The sequence below is a fragment of the Balaenoptera borealis genome (assembly GCF_965194805.1).
Source record: "Balaenoptera borealis genome assembly, chromosome: 3".
Classification (NCBI taxonomy): domain Eukaryota; kingdom Metazoa; phylum Chordata; class Mammalia; order Artiodactyla; family Balaenopteridae; genus Balaenoptera; species Balaenoptera borealis.
In genome coordinates, this window is record NC_138866.1 from 34,276,296 (window position 1) to 34,300,103 (window position 23,808).

The 23,808-nt window shown below is 38.4% G+C and overlaps 1 protein-coding gene across 9 annotated transcripts in view; it reads right to left on the reverse strand.

Moving 5' to 3' along the window:
• Positions 1-12,342, reverse strand: part of PALS1 (protein associated with LIN7 1, MAGUK p55 family member) — a 105,334-nt gene extending 92,992 nt beyond the window's left edge. For 7 of the 9 annotated variants that reach the window (XR_014242970.1, XR_014242971.1, XM_082386551.1 and 4 more), the window contains exon 1: positions 12,185-12,342. The gene's annotated coding sequence lies outside the window, so the exon portion shown is untranslated. The remainder of the gene's footprint in view (positions 1-12,184) is intronic. The other 2 variants (XM_082386554.1, XM_082386549.1) reach the window with 1 other exon arrangement.
• Positions 12,343-23,808: the final 11,466 nt, after the last annotated feature.

A 23,808-nucleotide genomic window follows, 5' to 3' on the forward strand; every position in this document is an offset into this window, starting at 1 on the left:
CTTGGATTGATCCCTTGATCATTATGTAGTGTCCTTCCTTGTCTCTTGTAACATTCTTTATTTTAAAGTCTATTTTATCTGATACGAGTATTGCTACTCCAGCTTTCTTTTGATTTCCATTTGCATGGAATATCTTTTTCCATCCCCTCACTTTCAGTCTATATGTGTCCGTAGGTCTGAAGTGGGTCTCTTGTAGACAGCATATAGATGGGTCTTATTTTGGTATCCATTCAGCGAGCCTGTGTCTTTTGGTTGGAGCATTTAATCCATTCATGTTTAAGGTAATTATTGATATGTATGTTCCTATTACCATTTTCTTAATTGTTATGGGTTTGTTTTTGTGGGTCTTTTTCTTCTCTTGTGTTTCCTGCTTAGAGAAGTTCCTTTAGCATTTGTTGTAGAGCTGGTTTGGTGGTGCTGAATTCTCTTAGCTTTTGCTTGTCTGTAAAGCTTTTGATTTCTCTGTCAAATCTGAATGAGATCCTTGCCGGGTAGAGTAATCTTGGTTGTAGGTTCTTCCCTTTCATCACTTTAAATATATCGTGCCACTCTCTTCTGGCTTGTAGAGTTTCCGGTGAGAAATCAGCTGTTAACCTTATAGGAGTTCCCTTGTATGTTATTTTTCATTTTGCCCTTGTTGCTGTCAATAATTCTTCTTTGTCTTTAATTTTTGTCAATTTGATTACTATGTGTCTTGGCATGTTTCTCCTTGGGTTTATCCTGCCTGGGACTCTCCGCGCTTCCTGGACTTGGGTGGCTATTTCCTTTCCCATGTTAGGGAAGTTTTCGACTATAATCTCTTCACATATTTTCTTGGGTCCTTTCTCTCTCTCTTCTCCTTCTGGGAGCCCTATAATGCAAATGTTGTTACGTTTAATGTTGTCCCAGAGGTCTCTTAGGCTGTCTTCATTTCTTTTCATTCTTTTTTCTTTATTCTGTTCTGCGGCAGTGAATTCCACCATTCTGTCTTCCAGGTCACTTATCCGTTCTTCTGCCTCAGTTATTCTGCTATTGATTCCTTCTAGTGTAGTTTTCATTTCAGTTATTGTATTGTTCATCTCTGTTTGTCTGTTCTTTAATTCTTCTAGGTGTTTGTTCTTTATTTCTTCTAGGTCTTTGCTAAACATTTCATGCATCTTCTCGATCTTTGCCTCCATTCTTTTTCTGAGGTCCTGGATCATCTTCACTATCATTATTCTGAATTCTTTTTCTGGAAGGTTGCCTATCTCCACTTCATTTAGTTGTTTTTCTGGGGTTTTATCTTGTTCCTTCATCTGGTACACAGCCTTCTGCTTTTCATCTTTTCTATCTCTCTGTGAATGTGGTTTTCACATCTCTGTGAATCCTGGTTCCACAGGCTGCAGGATTGTAGCTCTTCTTGCTTCTGCTGTCTGCCCTCTCACTAATCATTCTTGATACATCATCTCAATTAATCCTCAAAATAAAGACTCTGAAGGGGAGCAGAATATTCCACCCCAAAATGTGACACTTTGGCATAAGGATTATTTTGAGCTAAAGGCAATTAAGAAACAGACACAGGAAAAAAAAACTGTCCTCCCCTATCAGGCTTAAAAAGCACAGCATAAATTTCCCTTTTTAAAGCTAGCATGAATTTCCGTTTGTAAAGGTACCATAAAGAGGACTGGGAGTTGACTCTTATCAAAGCAGATGACACCAACTTAAATCTGCATAACAAACCTTACTAAAATAACCTTTATATTCTGTTAGTTCCCCCCACATAATTACCTTCCCACAATTTACAGCCCTTAAAAGCCTCTTTTCCTTTGTCTTGTCTCGATTCCACAATTTATCATTCAGTCTCTCTGCTTCTTTGGTCTTCAGTTCTTTTCTCTGAAGGTCTCCATATGTATAAGTAATAAACCATTTCTCCTGTTAATCTGTCTTTTGTCAGTTTAATTTACAGGGCCCCGGACAATGAACCTAGGAGGAAAGAGAAAACGTTTTTTCCTCCCCTACAGCCTTCTGAATCAGGCACAAGTACAACCCCCCACAAGTACAACATTCCTTATTCTGCAGATAACTAATCAGATTTTCACAGGTAAAACTGCCCAGAGTCACACACAAGTCAAGAAGGCATTTCAGCACTAGTCTGAGTACTTAATCGGCACAAGGTTTGTAACTATAATGTCTATCAGTAAGAGCCCACAAAAAAGCAAGTCAAAGCCATGAGCAAATTCATCTGTTCATGCTTATATATTTGTAAATAAAGTGAATCAAGAACCCTCCATCTATCATTAAACACACTTACAGCCAACAGAGGATAAATGGAATTGTTTTGAATCTCAAATTCTCTCAGGTTACAGGAGGTAACTAGATTAGAACAGTCTCTGGGGTGAAACTCACAAGTAAGGCTAAGGTTTAACAAGTAAATGATTAAAAAGTGCAAATTGATAACCTGCACCTACCTTGTGTCATATTAAGCAGTTAGATACTAAAATAAAAAGGCATAGCCCCTACCCTTAAGGAGCTTACAATTTACAGGTTCAAAGTTCTTCACTTTAATTCAAGTACAATTTAAACACTAAATTAAAGATGGTTTTCCTAAAAAAAGATTTTAATCTTACCAAAAAGACAGTGTTAAACAAGGTAAGTCTTAAGGCAGGCTAAAATACAAAGCAGAAAAATCCAAGGGCTTTGGAGTCAAACTGAATTCAAATACCTGCTATCAGTTACAATAAGACTCTGGATAAAATAATCTCTCTGCGTCTCTGTTCAGTCACAAAGTTGTTAATGTTTAAAACTATATACAGGACTTCCCCGGTGGTACAGTGGTTAAGAATCCACCTGCCAATGCAGGGGACACGGATTCGAGCCCTGGTCCAGGAAGATCCCACATGCCGCGGAGCAACTAAGCCCGTGCACCACAACTACTGAAGCCCGCGTGCCTAGAGCCCTTGCTCCACAACAAGAGAAGCCACCGCCATGAGAAGCCCACGCACCGCAACGAAGAGTAGCCCCTGCTCACCGCAACTAGAGAAAGCCCACGTGCAGCAATGAAGACCCAATGCAGCCAAAAATAAATAAATAAAATAAATTTATTTAAAAAAAAAAACTATATACAAAGGATATAGCATACTGCATGACACATTAAGAGATGGGGCAAGGGATACAGTTCTGGGTAGGAGTTAGGGGAAAGCAAAAAGTACTGTAATTTAGCCAAATGCACTACTACTCTCACTATAAAATTTAAGTATAAAATTAAGTATAAAAGTATAAAAGGATAAGACATAAAAGGAACACTATCCCTTTAAGATGCATACAAAGAACCATCAAATTTCCTTTCATAAACTCTTAGGTATCTACTGATTACTCTTAAGTGAATCATTATTTTGAAAAACACCTGCAGCTTATTTGTATAGTTCTCAGACAAATCACTTGGGTCAGAGGTTTAACTCTGGGGTTCATGATCTAATTTCCATGAATTCCCTGATATGCACAACAGTGTGTGTGTTTTGGGGGACAGGGCCAAACGACCATTAAGATTCACAAAAGATTAATAGACAGTTAAGTTTACATGTCCAGTATTTATAAAGTAGAATTTACAGTTTTCAATGTGAGGCAATTTGAAGAAACTCAACAGTTTACGCTAAAAGAGTATGGCATTATCTAGTAAGTTGACCATTCCCCTATGCTATCATCCAGCAATTTCATTCCTAATTATATACTTTGAACAGTGATGTCCAATAGAACTTTCTGCAATAATGGAAATATTCCATATCTGCATTGTGCAATAATAACATAGCCACTGGCCATACATGGTTATGAAGCACTTGAAATGTGGCTAGTGTAACTGAAGAGCTGAATTTTTAATTTTAGTTAATTTAAATTTAGATAGTCATGATTGGGATTGACATATATACACTAATATGTAGAAAATAGATAACTAATAAGAACCTGCTGTATAAAAAAATAAATGAAATTCAAAGATAAATAAATAAATAAATAAATAGTCATATGTGGCTAATGGCTACCATACTAGAGAGCACAGTCCTAGAGAAACACATGTACGTGTTAACCTTGATAGACTAAACATGCAAAGACATTCATGGTAACATTACTCATAATAACCAAAAGCTAGAAACAACTCACCAACAGTAATACAGTTAAATAAATTGTGATACATTATTTTTTTAAAAATAAACTTATAATTCTGTAACATTACAAGTACAATCCTACAATTTATTTGCATATTATTTGAGCAATTCTGTGACTCTGCCCATTTCAAACAACTATTAAATTCTCTTAATCCAACCTATCTATAAGGGACTGTCCATACTTATTTCAAAGCCAGACCTTTGAGGGCAGTGACTTTATCTAATACTTCTCTATATCCTGCCCAAAGTCTTCACATTGTAAGTATTCAGTATTTACCTATAATTTTCTGAATAAACTAGTTAGGAAATCTGAGGCAGACAAAAGTGTGCAAAAGTGAATGATGATTACTTGTAGAACAAAGGAAAACCAACTCCTTATACATAAATATCATACAGATAATATAACCAATGTAAAGAATTTTTTAAATCTGCTTAAAAACAACAAACTTTTCTTTCATATTAAGTATAATACAATTATATTCTAAGCTATAACTGTATTTAAATAATAATATAATGTTTTCTTAGTAAAATTTGATAAGAATTTGCAACAGCTTCTGTTTAAGCTTTAGGAGGAAAATGGAGAATGTGGGACAAGAAAACTAGATTTCTGGGAGTCCAGATGCAGGTGGTAACAGAGCTAATAAACCAGGCAATGGTGCAATGAAAAGAGTACTAAAAAGATTATGAATCTGGTATGTGAGATCCAACCCTAGTCCTGCCACCAACTACTGGCGCAAAATTATTTCAACATCCACTTATGTGGCATCTCTGCCTCTGATCTGTGAAGGAGCACAAAATTTTTTTTTGGAGGGGAGTTAAAAATCTCGAATCCAGCTTTATCTTGATAGAAATTCAGAAAGAAAGAAAAACAACTTTCTGACGCTTCCCTTATGTCCCAAACATTACGCAAAAATGAGTACCTAAATACGGGTACTTTTTAAGTACAACCAAATCCTAGCAGAGCACCTAGTTCAGTGCACTCACAGAAGGCAGTCAATTAACTTAAATGAATGCAGTCTTAAAGCACTTCTGAAGCACACAAAATACAGAAAACCTACTTCTTAGGTCAAATCAAAGTAATGCATTTTAAGTGACATTATCAAACATTTTTTGTGACAATGTAAAATCCTCAAAACATGAAATTATATTTCAACACAAATTCTCAATTTTTTTCATGTGAAGTTTCTGATACTATTGTGAAACCAAACAGTTAAAACTTATATGGCCAAAAAGCATAATTCAAAAGGCAATTTAGCTATAAATATAAACACAACTATAATTTCTAATATTTGGAATAACTAATTAGATATACTACACACTGTAAAATAATATAAAATGGTGGGGTGGTGGGAGAAAATATTTATTGAGTATCTACTATGTGTCAGAATATTTTGCTCAGTGCCTTCCATATACCCTATTTTTAACCTTTTAAATCATCTTCCGAGGTGGCCACATGATATAGATAAGGAAAGTGAGGGCTTGGCTGGGAATTACAGCATGGAATAACCTCCCAACTCAGCTGACCCTAAGGGTCTTTCTGCTACATTACTATAATTATTTTCATTTCTCCTGCTAACTTTTTGCCCAAAACCAAAGTAGGCAAACTAAGCCCACAGGCCAAATCAGGCATACATTGTTTTGAATAAACAAAGTTTTACTGGAACACAGTCACATTCGTTTGGCCATCTTTGCACTGTAACAGCAGAGTTGAGGACCTGCAACAGAAATTATATGATCTACAAAGCTTAAAATATTCACTATCTTGCCCTTTAAAGAAATTTGTCAACCCCTGCCTTAAAGGATCAATAATGCCAAGAACCTCAGAGGCCTCAAAACTTCGATGTTTAGGGTCTTTGAGACAAGTAATAACTTAAGGAACTTTAAAATTATCTGAGAGAAATTGCTTGAATTTTTATAGTGGTTAAATCATATAAGCCCAAATTTATAAAAATAATAAAATTAAACAGCTTGATTATGAAGTTACTGAAACCTTATTCTTTTTTTTTTTTTTTTTAGCCACGCTGCACAGCATGTGGGATCTCAGTTCCCTGACCAGGGATCGAACCCGTGCCCCCTGCAGTGGAAGCACAGAGTCCTAACCACTGGACCACCAGGGAACTCCCCATGAAACCTTATTCTTAATAATTAAACTGTCTTCTGTAGCCTGAACTGATGGAGGAAAAACTTCACAACTCAACATAATAAAGTATATTTAATAAGCATGCATCTTTTTACTATGTACCCACATTTTTCACGAAAGAATATCTTCAGTATAGCAAAACAGAGCCTGGCTTTTTAAGTACTTTATTTTATATTTCACTTCACACTTTTTAATACATTCACTTAATTCATTATACTTGGACCAAGCCAAACATTTATGTGATCACTCAAGGGTCTATAATTGACCTTCCGGTGTTGAGGAAGGAGCTTGTTTTTTTCCTGGGGTTGTTTTCATTCCAAGTAAAAAAAATCTCCTAATTAAATCATTTTATCTTCATTCAAAATATACTTACTATCCAAATACATTTAAACAACTTGCCTAAATTAAGCCAGCATGAGGAATGCTTGAGTACAGTGCCACAAATAATATTTTCTTTCTCCATTTAGTAATTTTAAAGAAGAGTCCTCCAGTGGTACAGTCTATAAACTCCAGTATAGACAGATCAAGAAAACTTAAGTCCTACCAACATGTAAAATTTACACAACTGTTAATGAATACCTTGATTTATCTGACTTTATAAACACTTTGGTTCACAAAATCTTATGTTCAGTTTCCTTGTTTATTTTTAAGAAAAATGTTAATGTCAAAGAAAAATAATCCAAAATGATTTAGTTTGCAACAACGCTGGAGTTATTCCCAGAAACATGCAAGGCTGCATCAACATTTAAAAATTAATCAGTGTAATTCACCATATTAACAGATTAAAGAAAAAAAATTCAAATGGTCACCTCAATAGATGCAGAAAAGCATCTGACAAAATTCAACATCCATTCATGATTTAAAAAAAAAAAACAAAAAAAAACCCAAACCCTCAGCAACCTCAGAAGGAAACTTCCTTAATCTGATTTAGAGAATCTACAAAATGACCTACATCTAACATTATATTTTAAAGGTGAAAGACTGAATGCTTTAAGATTGTGAACAAGGCAAGGATGTTCCCTTTCAACATTCCTAATCAATATCTCACTGGAACTCCTAGACTCCAAAAAGTCAAGAAAAAGAAAAGACATACATATTAGAAAGAAAGAAACATTTCTCTATTCATAGATGACATGACTATCTCCTTAGACAAATCCCAAGAAATCTACAGGAAAAAGCTCCTAAAAGTTATAAATGAGTTTAGCAAAAACGCAGGATACAAAGTCAACATACAAAAATCAATTGTATTTCTACATACTAGCAATGATCAACTGGAAACCCAAGTTTTTTAAAATGATCATTTACAATAGGACTAAAAAACTGAAATGCTTAGGTATACATCTAATATTTGCAGGATCTACATGTTGAAAACTACAAAACATTCATGAAAGAAATCAAAGACTTAAACAAATGGAGAGAAATACCATGTTCATAGATTGGAAAACTCTATCTTGTTAAGATGTCAATTATCAAGTTAATCTATAGATTTAATACAGTCTCAATCAAAATCCTAGCAGAATTTTTTTTGATATATCAACAAGTTGATTCTAAAATTTAAGCAAAAGAACTAAAACAGCTAAAACAGTTTTGGAGGAAAAACAAGTTGGAGAACTCACATTACCTGATTTCAAGCCTTAATTTTAAAACTATATTAATCAAGACACTACGATATTGGCAAAAAAAATAGATCAATGGAACACAGGAGTCTAGAAATAGACCCACACAAATGTAGTCAAATGGTTTTTGACCAAGAGACAAAGGCAATTCCATGGAGAAGAATAGTCTTTTCAACAAATGGTCATGGAACAACTGAATAAATGAAACTCAACCTAAACCTTTCTTTATACAAAAATTAACTCAGGACTTCCCTGGTGGCACAGTGGTTAAGAATCCGCCTGCCAATGCAGGGAACACGGGTTTGAGCCCTGGTCCAGGAAGATCCCACATGCCGCGGAGCAACTAAGCCTGTGGGCCACAACTACTGAGCCTATGCTCTAGAGTCCACGAGCCACAAATACTGAGCCCGCATGCCTAGAGCCCATGCTCCTCAACAAGAGAAGCCACTGCAATGAGAAGCCCACGCACCGCAACCAAGAGTAGCCCCTGCTCGCTGCAACTAGAGAAAGCCTGCACACAGCAACGAAGACCCAACGCAGCCAGAAAATAAAAGAAAATTCAATTTAAAAATGGGAAAAGATTTGGGATTTGGACACTTCACCAAAGACATACAGATGGCAAATAAGCACATAAGAGATGATCATCATCATTATTCATGAGAAAAATGCAAATAAAAACCCCAATGAAATACTGCTAGATACCTATTAGAGTGACTAAAATTAAAAAGGTTGATCATACCAAGTGTTGATGAGGATGTAAAGTAACTGGAACACTCATACATTGCCAGTGGGACTACAATTCAGCCTCTTTGGAAAACCAGTTTTACAGTGTATAGTTTCCTATGCTGCTTTAAAAAATTACCACAAATTTAGTGGCTTAAAACAACGTAAATTTATTATTCTCAGGTTCTGTAGGTTAAACATCTGACACAGGTCTCTCTGGGCTAAAATCAAGTTGCTGGCAGAGCTACAGTCTTTTCTGGGAGTTCTAAAGGTTAATCCACTTCCTGGCCTTTTCCTGCTTTTAGAGACCACCACATTCCTTAACTTATGCCCCAAATTCTCCAACCTCAAAACCAAGAACTCTGCATTTCTCTGTCCCTGCTTTCATTGTTACATCTTTCTGACACTATCTTCTCTTTCCCCTTTAAGGACCTTCAGGATACACCAGCACAGCACCTGGATAATCCCAGGATAAACTCCCTAAAGTCAGTTGATTAATTCCATCTGCAACTTTCATTCACCTTTGCCATGTAACCTAATTTATTCACAGGTTCTAGGGATTAGAACATCTTTGTGGGCCATTATTCGGCGCACCACAGTTTTTTGTTTCTGCTTTTTTTTTTAATAAACATACACTTCCCAGAAATTTCACTTGGAGGTGGTTATCCAAGAGAAATGAAGACTTATGTTCACGTAAAAACCTGTTGGCAAAGATTTATAGCAGCTTTACTCATAGTCCAAACAAACAAACAAAAAACTCAAATGTCTTTCAACTGGTGGATGGATAAATAAATTGTGATACATCCATACAATGCAATACTACATTCAGCAATACAACAGAAGGAACTGCTGATACACTCAACAACATGGACGGACACTCAGATGTATTACGCTAAATGAAAGAAGCCAGACTCAAAAGGCTGAACACTGTATGATTCCATTACCTGATATTCTAGAAAAGACAAACTACAGGGAAAGACAACATCAGATGCCAGGGGTTAAGGGTGGGGGAAGAGCTGACTACAAAAGAGCAGCTCAAGGGAATTTCAGGTGCTGGAACTGTTGTGTATCTTGATTTTGGTAGTTGCACAGCTCTATGCATTTGTCAAGACAACTGTACAACAAAAAGTTAATTTCACTTCATGTAAATTAAAAATAAAGTTAAAACCTCTGTGAAAGAAGGAAAATAATTATATCATTTGTCACCCATCAGATTGGCACAAATTTAAAAATCTGACAATGCCAATCTGACAATTCCAAGTTTGGACAAGGATGACTCATATACTGTTGTCAGGTATGTAAATTGTTACAACTTTAGAGGATAATTTGGCTGCAGCTAGTAAAGGTGAAAATGCACATCAACCTATGGCCCAGCAATTCATTCTAGGGAAAACTTCACAAATGTGCTCAAGGGGATATGCACAAGGATGTTCATTAAACATTGTTTGACATATTGAAAAACTGAAAACAACCCTTCAGTCAGGGAATGAATTAATTGTGGTTAGTGGTTATTTAAAAAAGAAAAGGAAAGAAAATGCATGATGAAAAAAAAAAATCAAAGAAGGGTAACTTATTGGTTTGTTTATTTAACAACAGTATATAGCGAAAAGAACACTGTACTTGGAATCTGAAGGCAAGCATGTTAGCACTTAGTTCCAACTCTGCCACTAACTAGTCTGTCTATAAATCTCACCTTCCTTTTCCTGGAAAAGGAAGAGGTTAGACTATACAAAGACTAAGATTATTTCCAACTCAACAAGAACACTGATACAAAAAAATGGACCAAATTTCTTGGCATGTCTGTGATGAGCTTTTTAATCATATAATAATAATTTAGAAAGACCATACAAACTCCTAAACTCACCCTACTGACTTGGGTAACCCTCATATCCCTTCGCATTTTAACATTCTAAACAAGTTAATATTAATGAGTCCATCTTGTCAAGTTCAGATCAGTCTGGCCAAAAGTCACTTAAGTACATGGTAAGATTTACTTGATTTTGTTTTAACAAAGACAAAACGACAAATTGCTTTTCGTATTTTTTGCCTGTGTCACCTACAGAGTTCCTACATTATAATTTAATAGCTTTCACCTGCTACAATAGTATAAAAAGCCTTTTAAAACTTATAGGGACTTCCCTAGTGGCACAGCGGTTAAGAATCCGCCTGCCAACGCAGGGGACAAAGGTTCGAGCCCTGGTCTGGGAAGATCCCAAGTGCCGCGGAGCAACTAAGCCCGTGCGCCACAACTACTGAGCCTGCGCTCTAGAGCCCGCGCGCCACAACTACTGAGCCCGCGCGCCACAACTACTGAAGCCTGCACGCCTAGAGCCCGTGCTCCGCAACATGAGAAGCCACTGCAATGAGAAGCCCGCACACCACAACGAAGAGTAGCCCCCGCTCGCTGCGACTAGAGAAAGCCTGCTCTCAGCAACGAAGACCCAACGCAGCCATAAAAAAAAAAAAAAAAAAAAAAAAATTGTAATATGCCAAGTCCACAGGAATCTAGTAAAAAATCAGTAGTTCATAATCCAAAAAGCTTATTTGACAATTTCATTATCCCAGTACTAATACTTCAAAGACACCAATAACCGACATGCCATTTGTTCCTATTGCAGAATTTATTACGTTATTAACTTCCGGTATAATCCAAAGGCATAATTAGAATACTATCATTAACATATACACTTTTAAAAAAACAGAAATATTAACTCCTTTCATCTTGTCATTAAAATCAAAATTTCAAAATTGTTGTGCTACAGGCTTTCCAAATCTAAATTCTCACAATCCTAAACGAGTATGGAGACAAAACACACACTATGTACTACTTCTAGAAACCTTCTAGCTATCAGATTTTAATTTCAGCGCCAAATGCCAAGAAAAACCTTTCGACCGAAACCTAAATTCCGAACACCTTACCGTATGTCAGTCAACTAAACAGAGGTGAGTTATTATCATTAGGAAGTTACATAATTTGCACCAAAGATTGTTTAAAGCATCTCATTAAAAGCAGCTTACAACAATTTACAGGCTTCAAAGTTCACCTTGCAAACTTACAGTAAATTATCAGAAACCATGAAGAAGATTAGGCTCTTCTTGAAAATGGTTACGAAGAAGCAAGTTGTTTGTTTATTTGTTTAAAGAATGCAGCGAGCAGCCGAATACCAGCAGCTGAGTCGGGCAGAGAAACGCCGACTACATTCCGTCTTCCAAAGGAAAGTGTTCTTCGCCCCGCCGATCTCCCGGACCCTGCCTGGAGGGAGTCAGGAGAGTCGCGAACTCGGGAGCGCGGGCGCAGAGAGAAGGCGCCTCCCTGCACCTCGGGCCGGCCGGGCAGGAGCCCCCGCCGAGGTGAGTCGTTCGCCAAGCCAGAGGGAGCGGGCACCGCCAAACAGCGTTCCTCCGAGGGACAAAGGTTGGGCTCACGCCCTCCGCTGCCGGCCCGGCGCCGGCTGCCTGCAGCAGCCCAGGGTCCCGCCCGGGCCCGGCGCGTGGGGGAGGGGGTGAGCCCGGCCGCCCCTCCCCCGGCCGCTCGCTGGGACCTGTTGATTAAGACCTCCACACCGAGCCGCTGCCGGTCCGCCTCTTACCTCCGCGCCACGGCGGCCTCCACTTCTCCTGCCCCGGCCTCTCGCAAACACTGCAGAAACGACAGTTCCCCCGCGGCACTTAAAATACCGGATAAAGAATCCAGAAACTCGCGATTCCCCACCTCACAATCCTTAGTCCCCGCCCCCGCCCCACCGCCAGTCGCCGCCGTCGCCGCCGCCGCCCCCAGCGACTCCACCTCGAGACCGCGCGAGACCGCGCACGCGCTCCCGACGCTGTTAGGCAGAGAGGCTGGCGCGGTTCGCCCAATCCCGAGCCGGCGCGGAGAAAGGGCCCGCTCATTGGTCCGCTCCGCAGCTCCGGGGGTCGGATCGCGCGCGCACTCGCGCGCCTCAAGTGGAAAAAGCGAAGTTTGCGCTCAGTCGCTGTGGAACAGCTTTCGGCTTGAGTCCGCGGGCCAGGTTATGGGAGGACGTGAGGTTTCCTTAAGAAGCAATGGGCGGGTTAACGCTCTTACAGACTTTTCTTCTCTCCCTGAATGTCTGTCAGCTCCTGAAGAAAATCTGATTCCTCTTGAGGCGACTCCTCGTGTCCTGTGACACACATCACACAATATAACATTTGTGTAAAAAAGAACCACGACATACCTGAACACCTGGATGTGTGTAGTGTCCCACAAAAGAATTATCTGCTACCACGGAAGACGCCACAAAGCTAGTACGTAGGACCGAGTTCTGAAAACCAGACAGGAAGGTGCCAAGGGCCACAGCTGTTTCACAAAACTCAAGTCCCTGGCTCAACCCACATCCAACGCAAGGAAATCCAGATAAACAGTCTTCAGGATTCCCTGGAAACAGCCATATCCAAAAAGGAAAGGAAAAAAAAAAAAAAAGGTTTGTGTGTGCGTGTGAAGAGAGACCTAGTTCATTTTCTAAGTTCTTAAATGCATAAAATAAGTAATAATTCAAGAAATTTCCTTTGGTTCCTCAATGAATTTTTTTCCCCTTTAGCTCGGGGTTTCTCAACCTCAGCGCTATTGGCATTTGGACCAAATAATTCTTTCTTTGGGGGCTGTCCTGTGCAATTTAGGATGTGTAGCAGCACCCCTGCTCTCTTACCCACTAGATACCAACAGCACCACTACCTCCATTTGTGACCATCAAAAATGCCTCTAAACGTTGTCAAAGATCTTCTGGGAGACAAACTCACCTCCATTTGAGAACCACTGATCTAGCTGTTCAAAGAAACGGCCTCCTTAGAAGTAGTCTCTCTACCCATCCCTTCCAACTGCCTGGCCTCAAGCAGTTTTGCAAAAGACCCCACCCAAATGAACCCTCCAACTACCTAGCCTTGCTTCCCCAGCTGCTTGGACTCCTCTGTCACAGAACCCCATCCTAATAAAATGCTGACAACTCTCTGTGAGATAGCAGCTACTGACCTCAAAATATGTGGAAATTTCTTTGTGAAATGCTATACAAATGTTAATTATTATTTTTACTTTCTAAAGGTATTTTCATCTTAAAAAAGGGTAGAACCTATGGCAAATAAAAAATTTATTCTCTGGTAAATAGAGCCATTCCTGGAATCCCAAAATCACTCAAATTACTGGTCTCGTGTGCAAAAAAATGAAGGATAGCTGGAAGAATGGAAGGTATAGAAACTGGAGGCAAGGTGATTGGATTTGAGTTTTAGCTTTGAAATTAACTAGTTCCGTGATTTGGGTGCGTGACAAGTTTCCTGGGCCTAAATTTTCTCATGTGTAAATTAACAAGTTAACTACTTTTACTTTTTTCTAGTTTTAAGATTCTGGAAGCCTCTGCATATGTAGTCTAACATGGATAGCATAGGGAGTTAAGAAAATATAATATTCATCCCCAAATAGAATGAAATGGGCAATCTGTGGTTTAAACCTCCCTGTCAGACGGCACTTTACCCACTGAATCACCCTGGCAAATTTATAACTAAGAACTTTGGATGAATAATGAAAGCCAAACTGTAAAATCAAGTGAACGGTGCAGAGTAACCATAGTAAATACCCTTCCTCCTTCCTCATCTTGGCATCTGTTCAGTGCATCATCTGACAACAACTTCTATTACATGTTGATGTAATAAAATGTTGTGCTGTTTATTTCATTAAAGGCTTGGGGGAAATATATTAATATTGCATTTCAGATATTTGCAACAGGTCTGAAATCTCAGTTTTCAAGATTCATTAACCGTTATATGTGAAATTCGTAACTAAGGCTATTATATCCCTTTGGTCTTATCACCTCTGTGTACTAGTGAAATCTGAGTTTTCATAACTGAATTAATAGCCTAATCACCTTATAATTGTATGAACCAGATGATCAGAAATAATGTAAATTAAAAGAAGAATACTCACTGATTCAGATATGAGAAGTTATGAAACAACAAATTAGTAGGTACATTAATTATTAAACAAATATCTAAAATTTTTATCAATGCAAAAAAACCCAGAAAGCGAACCAACAAACCATGAACTTTTCTAATTTAATTGGGTTTAGTTATTATTATTTTGATATTTTATAGTACTTCTTAACCTTTCATAAACCTAGCTAAAAATATTATGTCCCTAAGCTAAGAACACTATGCAGTTGTTGCCATGTGGAATGGGAGGTCCCACTGTCTGAGTTAGCACCAGTATCATTCAGTATAGGTCAGTATCATTCAACTCAACTGACTTTAATAAATATTCACTCATTATTTTAAAAAATGTATACTGAGTACTTCCTATGTGCTAAGAACTGGGCTGTAGGGAATCAAAACATGTGACAGCTCCTGTCCTGGACTATAAAAAGGTGAGGAAAGGGAAAAGTAAGGCAAGTTCATATAGGTAAGATACAAGGGAAAATATGGTAAATGAAAATAAGGTGCTCTATGGACTTAGAGAAAGGTAGTCTTATACTAAGAGAAGCTTTACTAACTTCTAATGACAGGGGGGTAGAGAGAGGGACAGAGAGTAAACTACAATGAAAATACCCACAGTAATACGAAAACCGAGATTTTACACATGGCTTTAGAAAGATAGATATAAAATTTTTAATCAATTTGAATGACTTGAGTACAGTCCACAGAGACAAACATGGGCTTATATGGGAACAGCAAGTAGTCTGCAATAACTTCAGGGTAGGATATTAGTCATTTATCACACTTTTATTTGTACCCTTCTTAGTTGGTCCTTTGCTAGGCTGAAGATGTATAGATAAATAAAACATGACCCAGGAGAATTTTTATTTTGCAGAGAGGTAGTAGGCAAATTTGGAGCTTGGAAATTTTTCTAATGAAGGGAAGTCCAAGACTGAATGCCAAGAGAAAGGAAATCAAATTTGTTCTCCTTGAACAGGGCTATAAAGTGACCCACATCTTTTCCTCACCAAGGTCCCAATCAAATCTCTATTTTGTTAGTGTGTTAATCTCACCTGTCACTTTGATTCATATCCGTATGTGAATACCTGTCTGTGACTGAGTCTGGAGTGGTACCTGTGCTGAACTCCAAAGAGCTGAACTCTAATGCCTCTTCTAGCCTCTCTTGCACTCACTCTGATTGAGATTTAACTCCACCACTGAGTCAGAACAGCCTTTCTCAAGAGCCACTTTCCTAAATGCAAAGGTCAATGCTCAGTCCTCATCTTCCTTGACCTGCCAGCAGCGTTTGACACCGTTGAGCATTTTCTCCATTTTGTCCTCTGGGCTCCTGCAATACCACTCTAGCTTCTTGCCCTACCCACTGGATCCTCCTGTTCAGTCTCCTTCGCTGGTTCTTTTTTATATCCCCCTGAATGCTAAAAGTTGGAGTGTCCCAGAGCTCTCACATGCAATATTTTACTTCTCTCTCTTCCTGAGTTTGAACAAACAGCCCTAACATTTACTAGATGTTTAATCAGAAGAAAGTTACTTAATTTCTCTAAGACTCAATTTCCTCATCTATAAATTGAGGATAATAAAATTAGCTACCTCCAGTGGTTATAGGGACTAAATGAAATGTATATGTAAAGTGCTTAGAACAGTGCCCGACACTGTATGCATTAACTACTTGTCCTTATTCTTTTTTTTTTTCATTCAGTCACCAAAATCATTTATTATAATGATATATTTAATCAGTTGGCTTAATTTTGTTAAATTTTTTCTTAATTTAATTTAATTAATTTACTTTTTATACAAGTTCTTATTAGTTATCTATTTTATACATATTAGTGTATATATGTCAATCCCAATCTCCCAATTCATCCCACAACCACCACTATCCCCACCACACTCCCCCCTTGGCGTCCATACGTTTGTTCTCTATATCTCTGTCTCTATTTCTGCCTTGCAAACTGGTGCATCTGTACCATTTTTCTAGGTTCCACATATATGCGTTAATATATGATATTTGTTTTTCTCTTTCTGACTAACTTCACTCTGTTTAACAGTCTCTAGATCCATCCACGTCTCTAAAAATGACCAAATTTCGTTCCTTTTTATGGCTGAGTAATATTCCATTGTATATATATATGTATCACATCTGCTTTAACCATTCATCTGTCGATGGGCATTTAGGTTGCATCCATGACCTGGCTATTATAAATAGTGCTGCAATGAACATTGGGGTGCATGTGTCTTTTTGAATTATGGTTTTCTCTGGGTGTATGCCCAGTAGTGGGATTGTTGGGTCATATGGTAGTTCTATTTTTAGTTTTTTAAGGAACCTCCATACTGTTCTCCATAGTGGCTGTATCAATTTACATTCCCACCAACAGTGCAGGAGGGTTCCCTTTTCTACACACCCTCTCCAGCATTTGTTGTTAGTAGATTTTCTGATGATGCCCATTCTAACTGGTGTGAGGTGATACCTCATTGTAGTTTTGATTTGCATTTCTCTAATAATTAGTGATGTTGAGCAGCTTTTCATGTGCTTCTTGGCCATCTGTATGTCTTCTTTGGAGAAATGTCTATTTAGGTCTTCTGCCCATTTTTGGATTGGGTTGTTTGTTTTTTTAATATCGAGCTGCATGAGCTGTTTATATGTTTTGGAGATTAATCCTTTGTCTGTTGATTAGTTTGCAAATATTTTCTCCCATTCTGAGGGTTGTCTTTTCGTCTTGTTTATAGTTTCCTTTGCTGTGCAAAAGCTTTTAAGTTTCATTAGGCCCCACTTGTTTATTTTTGTTTTTATTTCCATTACTCTAGGAGGTGGGTCAAAAAAGATCTTGCTGTGATTTATGTCAAAGAGTGTTCTTCCTATGTTTTCCTCTAAGAGTTTTATAGTGTCCGGTCTTACATTTAGGTCTCTAATCCATTTTGAGTTTATTTTTGTGTATGGTGTTCGGGAGTGTTCTAATTTCATTCTTTTACATGTAGCTGTCCAGTTTTCCCAGCACCACTTATTGAAGAGACTGTCTTTTCTCCATTGTATATCCTTGCCTCCTTTGTCATAGATTAGTTGACCATAGGTGCTTGAGTTTATCTCTGGGCTTTCTATCCTGTTCCATTGATCTATATTTCTGTTTTTGCACCAGTACCATATTGTCTTGATTACTGTAGCTTTGTAGTATAGTCTGAAGTCAGGGAGTCTGATTCCTCCAGCTCCGTTTTTTTCCCTCAAGACTGCTTTGGCTATTTGGGGTCTTTTGTGTATCCATACAAATTTTAAGATTTTTTTGTTCTAGTTTTGTAAAAAATGCCACTGGTTATTTGATAGGGATTGCATTGAATCTGTAGATTGCTTTGGGTAGTAGAGTCATTTTCACAATGTTGATTCTTCCAATCCAAGAACATGGTATATCTCTCCATCTGTTTGTGTCATCTTTGATTTCTTTCAGCAGTGTCTTATAGTTTTCTGAGTACAGGTCTTTTATCTCCTTAGGTAGGTTTATTCCTAGGTATTTTATTCTTTTTGTTGCAATGGTGAATGGGATTGTTTCCTTAATTTCTCTCTCTGATCTTTCGTTGTTAGTGTATAGGAATGCAAGACATTTCTGTGCATTAATTTTGTATCCTGCAACTTTACCAAATTCATTGATTGGCTCTAGTAGTTTTCTGGTGGCATCTTTAGAATTCTCTATGTATAGTATCATGTCATCTGCAAACAGTGACAGTTTTACTTCTTCTTTTCCAATTTGTATTCCTTTTATTTCTTTTTCTTCTCTGATGGCCGTGGCTAGGACTTCCAAAATTATGTTGAATAATAGTGGCGAGAGTAGACATCCTTGTCTTGTTCCTGATCTTAGAGGAAATGCTTTCAGTTTTTCACCATTGAGAATGATGTTTGCTGTGGGTTTGTTGTATATGGCCTTTATTATGTTGGGGTAGGTTCCCTCTATGCCCACTTTCTGGAGAGTTTCTTTCATAAATGGGTGTTGAATTTTGTCAAAAGCTTTTTCTGCATCTATTGAGATGATCATATGGTTTTTATTCTTCAATTCGTTGATGTGGTGTATCACATTGATTGATTTGCATATACTGAAGAATCCTTGCATCCCTGGGATAAATCCCACTTGATCATGGTGTATGATCCTTTTAATGTGTTGTTGGATTCTGTTTGCTAGTATTTTGTTGAGGATTTTTGCATCTATATTCATCAGTGATATTGGTCTGTAATTTTGTTTTTTTGTAGTATCTTTATTTGGTTTTGGTATCAGGGTGATGGTGGCCTCATAGAATGAGTTTGGAAGTATTTCTTCCTCTGCTATATTTTGGAAGAGTTTGAAAAGGATGGGTGTTAGTTTGATAGAATTCACCTGTGAAGCCATCTGGTCCTGGACTTTTGTTTGTTAGAAGATTTTTTTTAACATCTTTATTGGAGTATAATTGCTTTACAATGGTGTGTTAGTTTCTGCTTTATAACAAAGTGAATCAGTTGTACATATACATATGTTCCCATATCTCTTCCCTCTTGCGTGTTAGAAGATTTTTAATCACAGTTTCAATTTCATTACTTGTGATTGGTCTGTTCATATTTTCTGTTTCTTCCTGGTTCAGTCTTGGAAGTTTATACCTTTCTAAGAATTTGTCCATTTCTTCCAGGTTGTCCATTTTATTGGCATAGAGTTGCTTGTAGTAGTCTCTTAGGATGTGTTGTATTACTGTGGTGTCTGTTGTAACTTCTCCTTTTTCATTTCTAATTTTACTGATTTGAGTCCTCTCCCTCTTTTTCTTGATGAGTCTGGCCAAAGATTTATCAATTTCGTTTATCTTCTCAAAGAACCATCTTTTAGTTTTATTGATCTTTGCTATTGCTTTATTTGTTTCTATTTCATTTATTTCTGCTCTGATCTTTATGATTTCCTTCTACTAACTTAGGATTTTGTTCTTCTTTCTCTAGTTCCTATAAGGTGTAAGGTTAGATTGTTTATTTTAGATTTTTCTTGTTTCTTGAGGTAGGATTGTATTGCTATAAACTTCCCTCTTAGTACTGCTTTTGCTGCATCCCATAGGTTTTGGATCATCATGTTTTCGTTGTCATTTGCCTCTAGGCATTTTTTGATTTCCTCTTTGATTTCTTCAATGATCTCTTGGTTATTTAGTAACGTATTGTTTAGCCTCCATGTTTTTGTGTTTTTTACGGGTTTTTTTCCCTGTAATTGATTTCCAATCTCATAGCGTTGTAGTCAGAAAAGATGCTTGATGTGATTTCAGTTTTCTTAAAGTTACCGAGGCTTCATTTGATCTATCCTGGAGAATGTTCTGTGTGCACTTGAGAAGAAAGTATAATCTGCTGTTTTTGGATGCAATGTCCTATAAATATCCATGAACTCTATCTGGTCTATTGTATCATTTAAAGCTTGTGTTTCTTTATTAATTTTCTGTCTGGATGATCTGTCCATTGGTGTAAGTGAAGTGTTAAAGTCCCCCACTATTATTGTGTTACTGTCGATTTCCTCTTTTATGGCTGTTAGCAGTTGCCTTATGTATTGAGGTGCTCCTATGTTGGGTGCATTTATATTTATAATTGTTATATCTTCTTCTTGGATTGATCCCTTGATCATTATGTAGTGTCCTTCCTTGTCTCTTGTAACATTCTTTATTTTAAAGTCTATTTTATCGATATGAGTATTGCTACTCCTCTTTCCTTTGATTTCCATTTGCATGGAATATCTTTTTCCATCCCCTCACTTTCAGTCTGTATGTGTCCGTAGGTCTGAAGTGGGTCTCTTGTAGACAGCATATAGATGGCTCTTGTTTTTGTATCCATTCAGGGAGCCTGTGTCTTTTGGTTGGAGCATTTAATCCATTCACATTTAAGGTAATTATCGATATATATGTTCCTATTACCATTTTCTTAATTGTTATGGGTTTGTTTTTGTGGGTCTTTTTCTTCTCTTGTGTTTCCTGCTTAGAGAAGTTCCTTTAGCATTTGTTGTAGAGCTGGTTTGGTGGTGCTGAATTCTCTTAGCTTTCGCTTGTCTGTAAAGCTTTTGATTTCTCCATCGAATCTGAATGAGATCCTTGCTGGGTAGAGTAATCTTGGTTGTAGGTTCTTCCCTTTTATCACTTTAAATATATCATGCCACTCCCTTCTGGCTTGTAGAGTTTCTGGTTAGAAATCAGCTGTCAACCTTATGGGAGTTCCTTTGTATGTTATTTTTCATTTTTCCCCTGTTGCTTTCAATAATTTTTCTTTGTCTTTAATTTTTGTCAGTTTAATTACTATGTGTCTTGGCGTGTTTCTCCTTGGATTTATCCTGCCTGGGACTTTCTATGCTTCCTGGATTTGGATGGCTATTTCCTTCCCCGTGCTAAGGAAGTTTTTAACTATAACCTCTTCCAATATTTTCTCAGGTCCTTTCTCTCTCTCTTCTTTTTCTGGGACCCCTATAATGTGAATGTTGTTGCGTTTAATGTTGTCCCAGAGGTCTCTTAGGCTGTCTTCTTTCTTTTCATTCCTTTTTCTTTATTCTGTTCCGTGGCAGTGAATTCCACCATTCTGTCTTCCAGGTCACTTATCCGTTCTTTTGCCTCAGTTATTCTGTTATTGATTCCTTCTAGTGTATTTTTCATTTCAGTTATTGTATTGTTCATCTCTGTTTGTTTGTTCTTTAATTCTTCTAGGTCTTTGTTAAACGTTTCTTGCATCTTCCTGTTCTTTACCTCCATTCTTTTTCTGAGGTCCTGGATCATCTTCACTATCATTATTCTGAATTCTTTTTCTGGAAGGTTTCCTATCTCCACTTCATTTAGTTGTTTTTGTAAATGTGGTTTTTGTTTCACAAGCTGCAGGATTGTAGTTCTTCTTGCTTCTGCTGTCTGCCCTCTGGTGGATGAGGCTATCTAAGATGCTTGTGCAAGCTTCCTGATGGGAGGGACTGGTGGTGGGTAGAGCTGGGTGTTGCTCTGGTGGGCAGAGCTCAGTAAAACTTTAATCCACTTGTCTGCTGATGGGTGGGGCTCGTTCCCTCCCTGTTGGTTATTTGGCCTGATGTGACCCAGCACTGGAGCCTACCTGGCTCCTTGGTCAGGCTAATGGTGGACTCTGGGAGGGCTCATGCCAAGGAGTACTTCCCAGAACTTCTGCTGCCAGTGTCCTTGACCCCGCGGTGAGCCACAGTCACTCCCCACCTCTGCAGGAGACCCTCCAACACTAGCACGTAGGTCTGGTTCAGTCTTCCATGGGGTCACTGCACCTTCCCCTGGGTCCTCATGTGCACACTACTTTGTGTGTGCCCTCGAAGAGTGGAGTCTCTGTTTCCCCCATTCTTTTCGAAGTCCTGCAATCAAATCCCACTAACCTTCAAAGTCTGATTCTCTAGGAATTCCTCCTCCCATTGCCGATCCCCAGGTTGGGAAGCCTGACGTGGGTTTCAGAACCTTCACTCCCGTGGGTGGACTTTGGTGGTATAAGTGTTCTCCAGTTTGTGAGTCACCCACCTAGCAGTTATGGGATTTGATTATATTGTGATTGCGCCCCTCCTACTGTCTTGTTGTGGCTTCTCCTTTGTCTTTGGATGTGGGGTATCTTTTTTTGGTGAGTTCCAGTGTCTTCCTGTCAATGATTGTTCAGCAGTTATTTGTGATTCCGGTGCTCTCACAAGAGAGAGTGAGCACACGTCCTTCTACTCTGCCATCTCTACTACTCTGCCAGATTTTCCTAAATCTCAGAGTGAAGAAAGTCCAGCCCAGCCACGCTGTTGTCCAGACTGCCTTTGGACTCTGTCTGTAACATCAGCCCTTCCTTCAGTCTCCAGCCTGCCCACCTGCCCACCCACCCTGCATCTCTGGACTCACCAGACCCCCAGGCTCATGAGCCAAGGTTTAAAATAAATCTCTTTCTCTCTGTCTCTCTCTCTCTCTCTCTCACACACACACACACACACACACCCTCCTGGTTCTGTTTCTCTGAAGCACCCTGTCTAACAGAGGACTCTTAGAGGCACTAAGAGAGATCTACAAGGAAAAAAACTACTTGTCCTTATTCTTACCATCATGTTCTTTATCACTCATTCCCTACATGATTTTGTCTAGTCTCAGTGGCTTTAAATTCCATCTTTACACTATAAACTCTAAGTTTATCTCTAGCCTGAACTTCTGCCCTAAACTCCAGAATCACCTATTCAACTGTTGGCTCAACATCTCCATTTGAATTTCTAATGAGCATTACAAATTTAACACGTCAAACTTTCATTTTCATCCAGTTTTCTTCATTTCAGTATATGGTAATGCCACTATTCCAGTTGTTCAGCCTTTCTTTACCACTGAACTTCTGATCCATCAGGAAATCCTTTTATTTCTACCTTCCAAATGTTTCCAGACTCTAACCACTTTTTTTTTAATTAATTAATTTATTTTGGCTGTGTTGGGCTTCGTTGCTGTGCACAGGCTTTCTCTAATTGCAGTGAGCGGGGGCTACTCTTCATTGCAGTGCACGGGCTCCTCATTGTGGTGGCTTCTCTTGTTGCAGAGCACGGGCTCTAGGCTCATGGGCTTCAGTAGTTGTGGCACATGGGCTCAGTAGTTGTGGCTCACAGGCTCTAGAGCGCAGGCTCAGTAGTGTAGCACATGGGCTTTGTTGCTCTGAGGCATGTGGGATCTTCCCGGACCAGGGCTCGAACACATATCCTCTGCATTGACAGGCGGATTCTTAACCACTGCGCCACCAGGGAAGTCTCCAGAGTGATAGTATTTTAAATGAAATGCAAGATGAAGTAATTTGGAGTGTAAGCATAAAACATACTAAATGTAATGGTTATTAAGATACTAAAAACACAGTTTTGTTCATTTCTCAATCTAGAAATAAAACCAGTCAATGTTAAATTAAACACATGAGGGTCTAACATTTCCTTAATTCATTATTTTTTAGTTTGTATTACAAAATAAACATTTTTTCTGACTAGCAGAATTATCCCTCATCCTTACTCTGATCCACGTCCATGATTTTTACCTGATTTTGTTTGCCTAGATACAACTCGGAGCCGGCGAGACCATGAAGTAGCCGGTAGAGATTATCACTTTGTTTCATGGCAGGCATTTGAGGCAGACGTAGCAGCTGGAAAGTTCATTGAGCATGGTGAATTTGAGAAGAATTTGTATGGAACCAGCATAGATTCTGTACGACAAGTGATCAACTCGGGCAAAATATGTCTTTTAAGTCTTCGTACACAGGTAAAACTATTTTGGTTTAGGGTGTTGTACTTGAGGACATTTTTCACAGAGTAATTTTTAGTGGAAA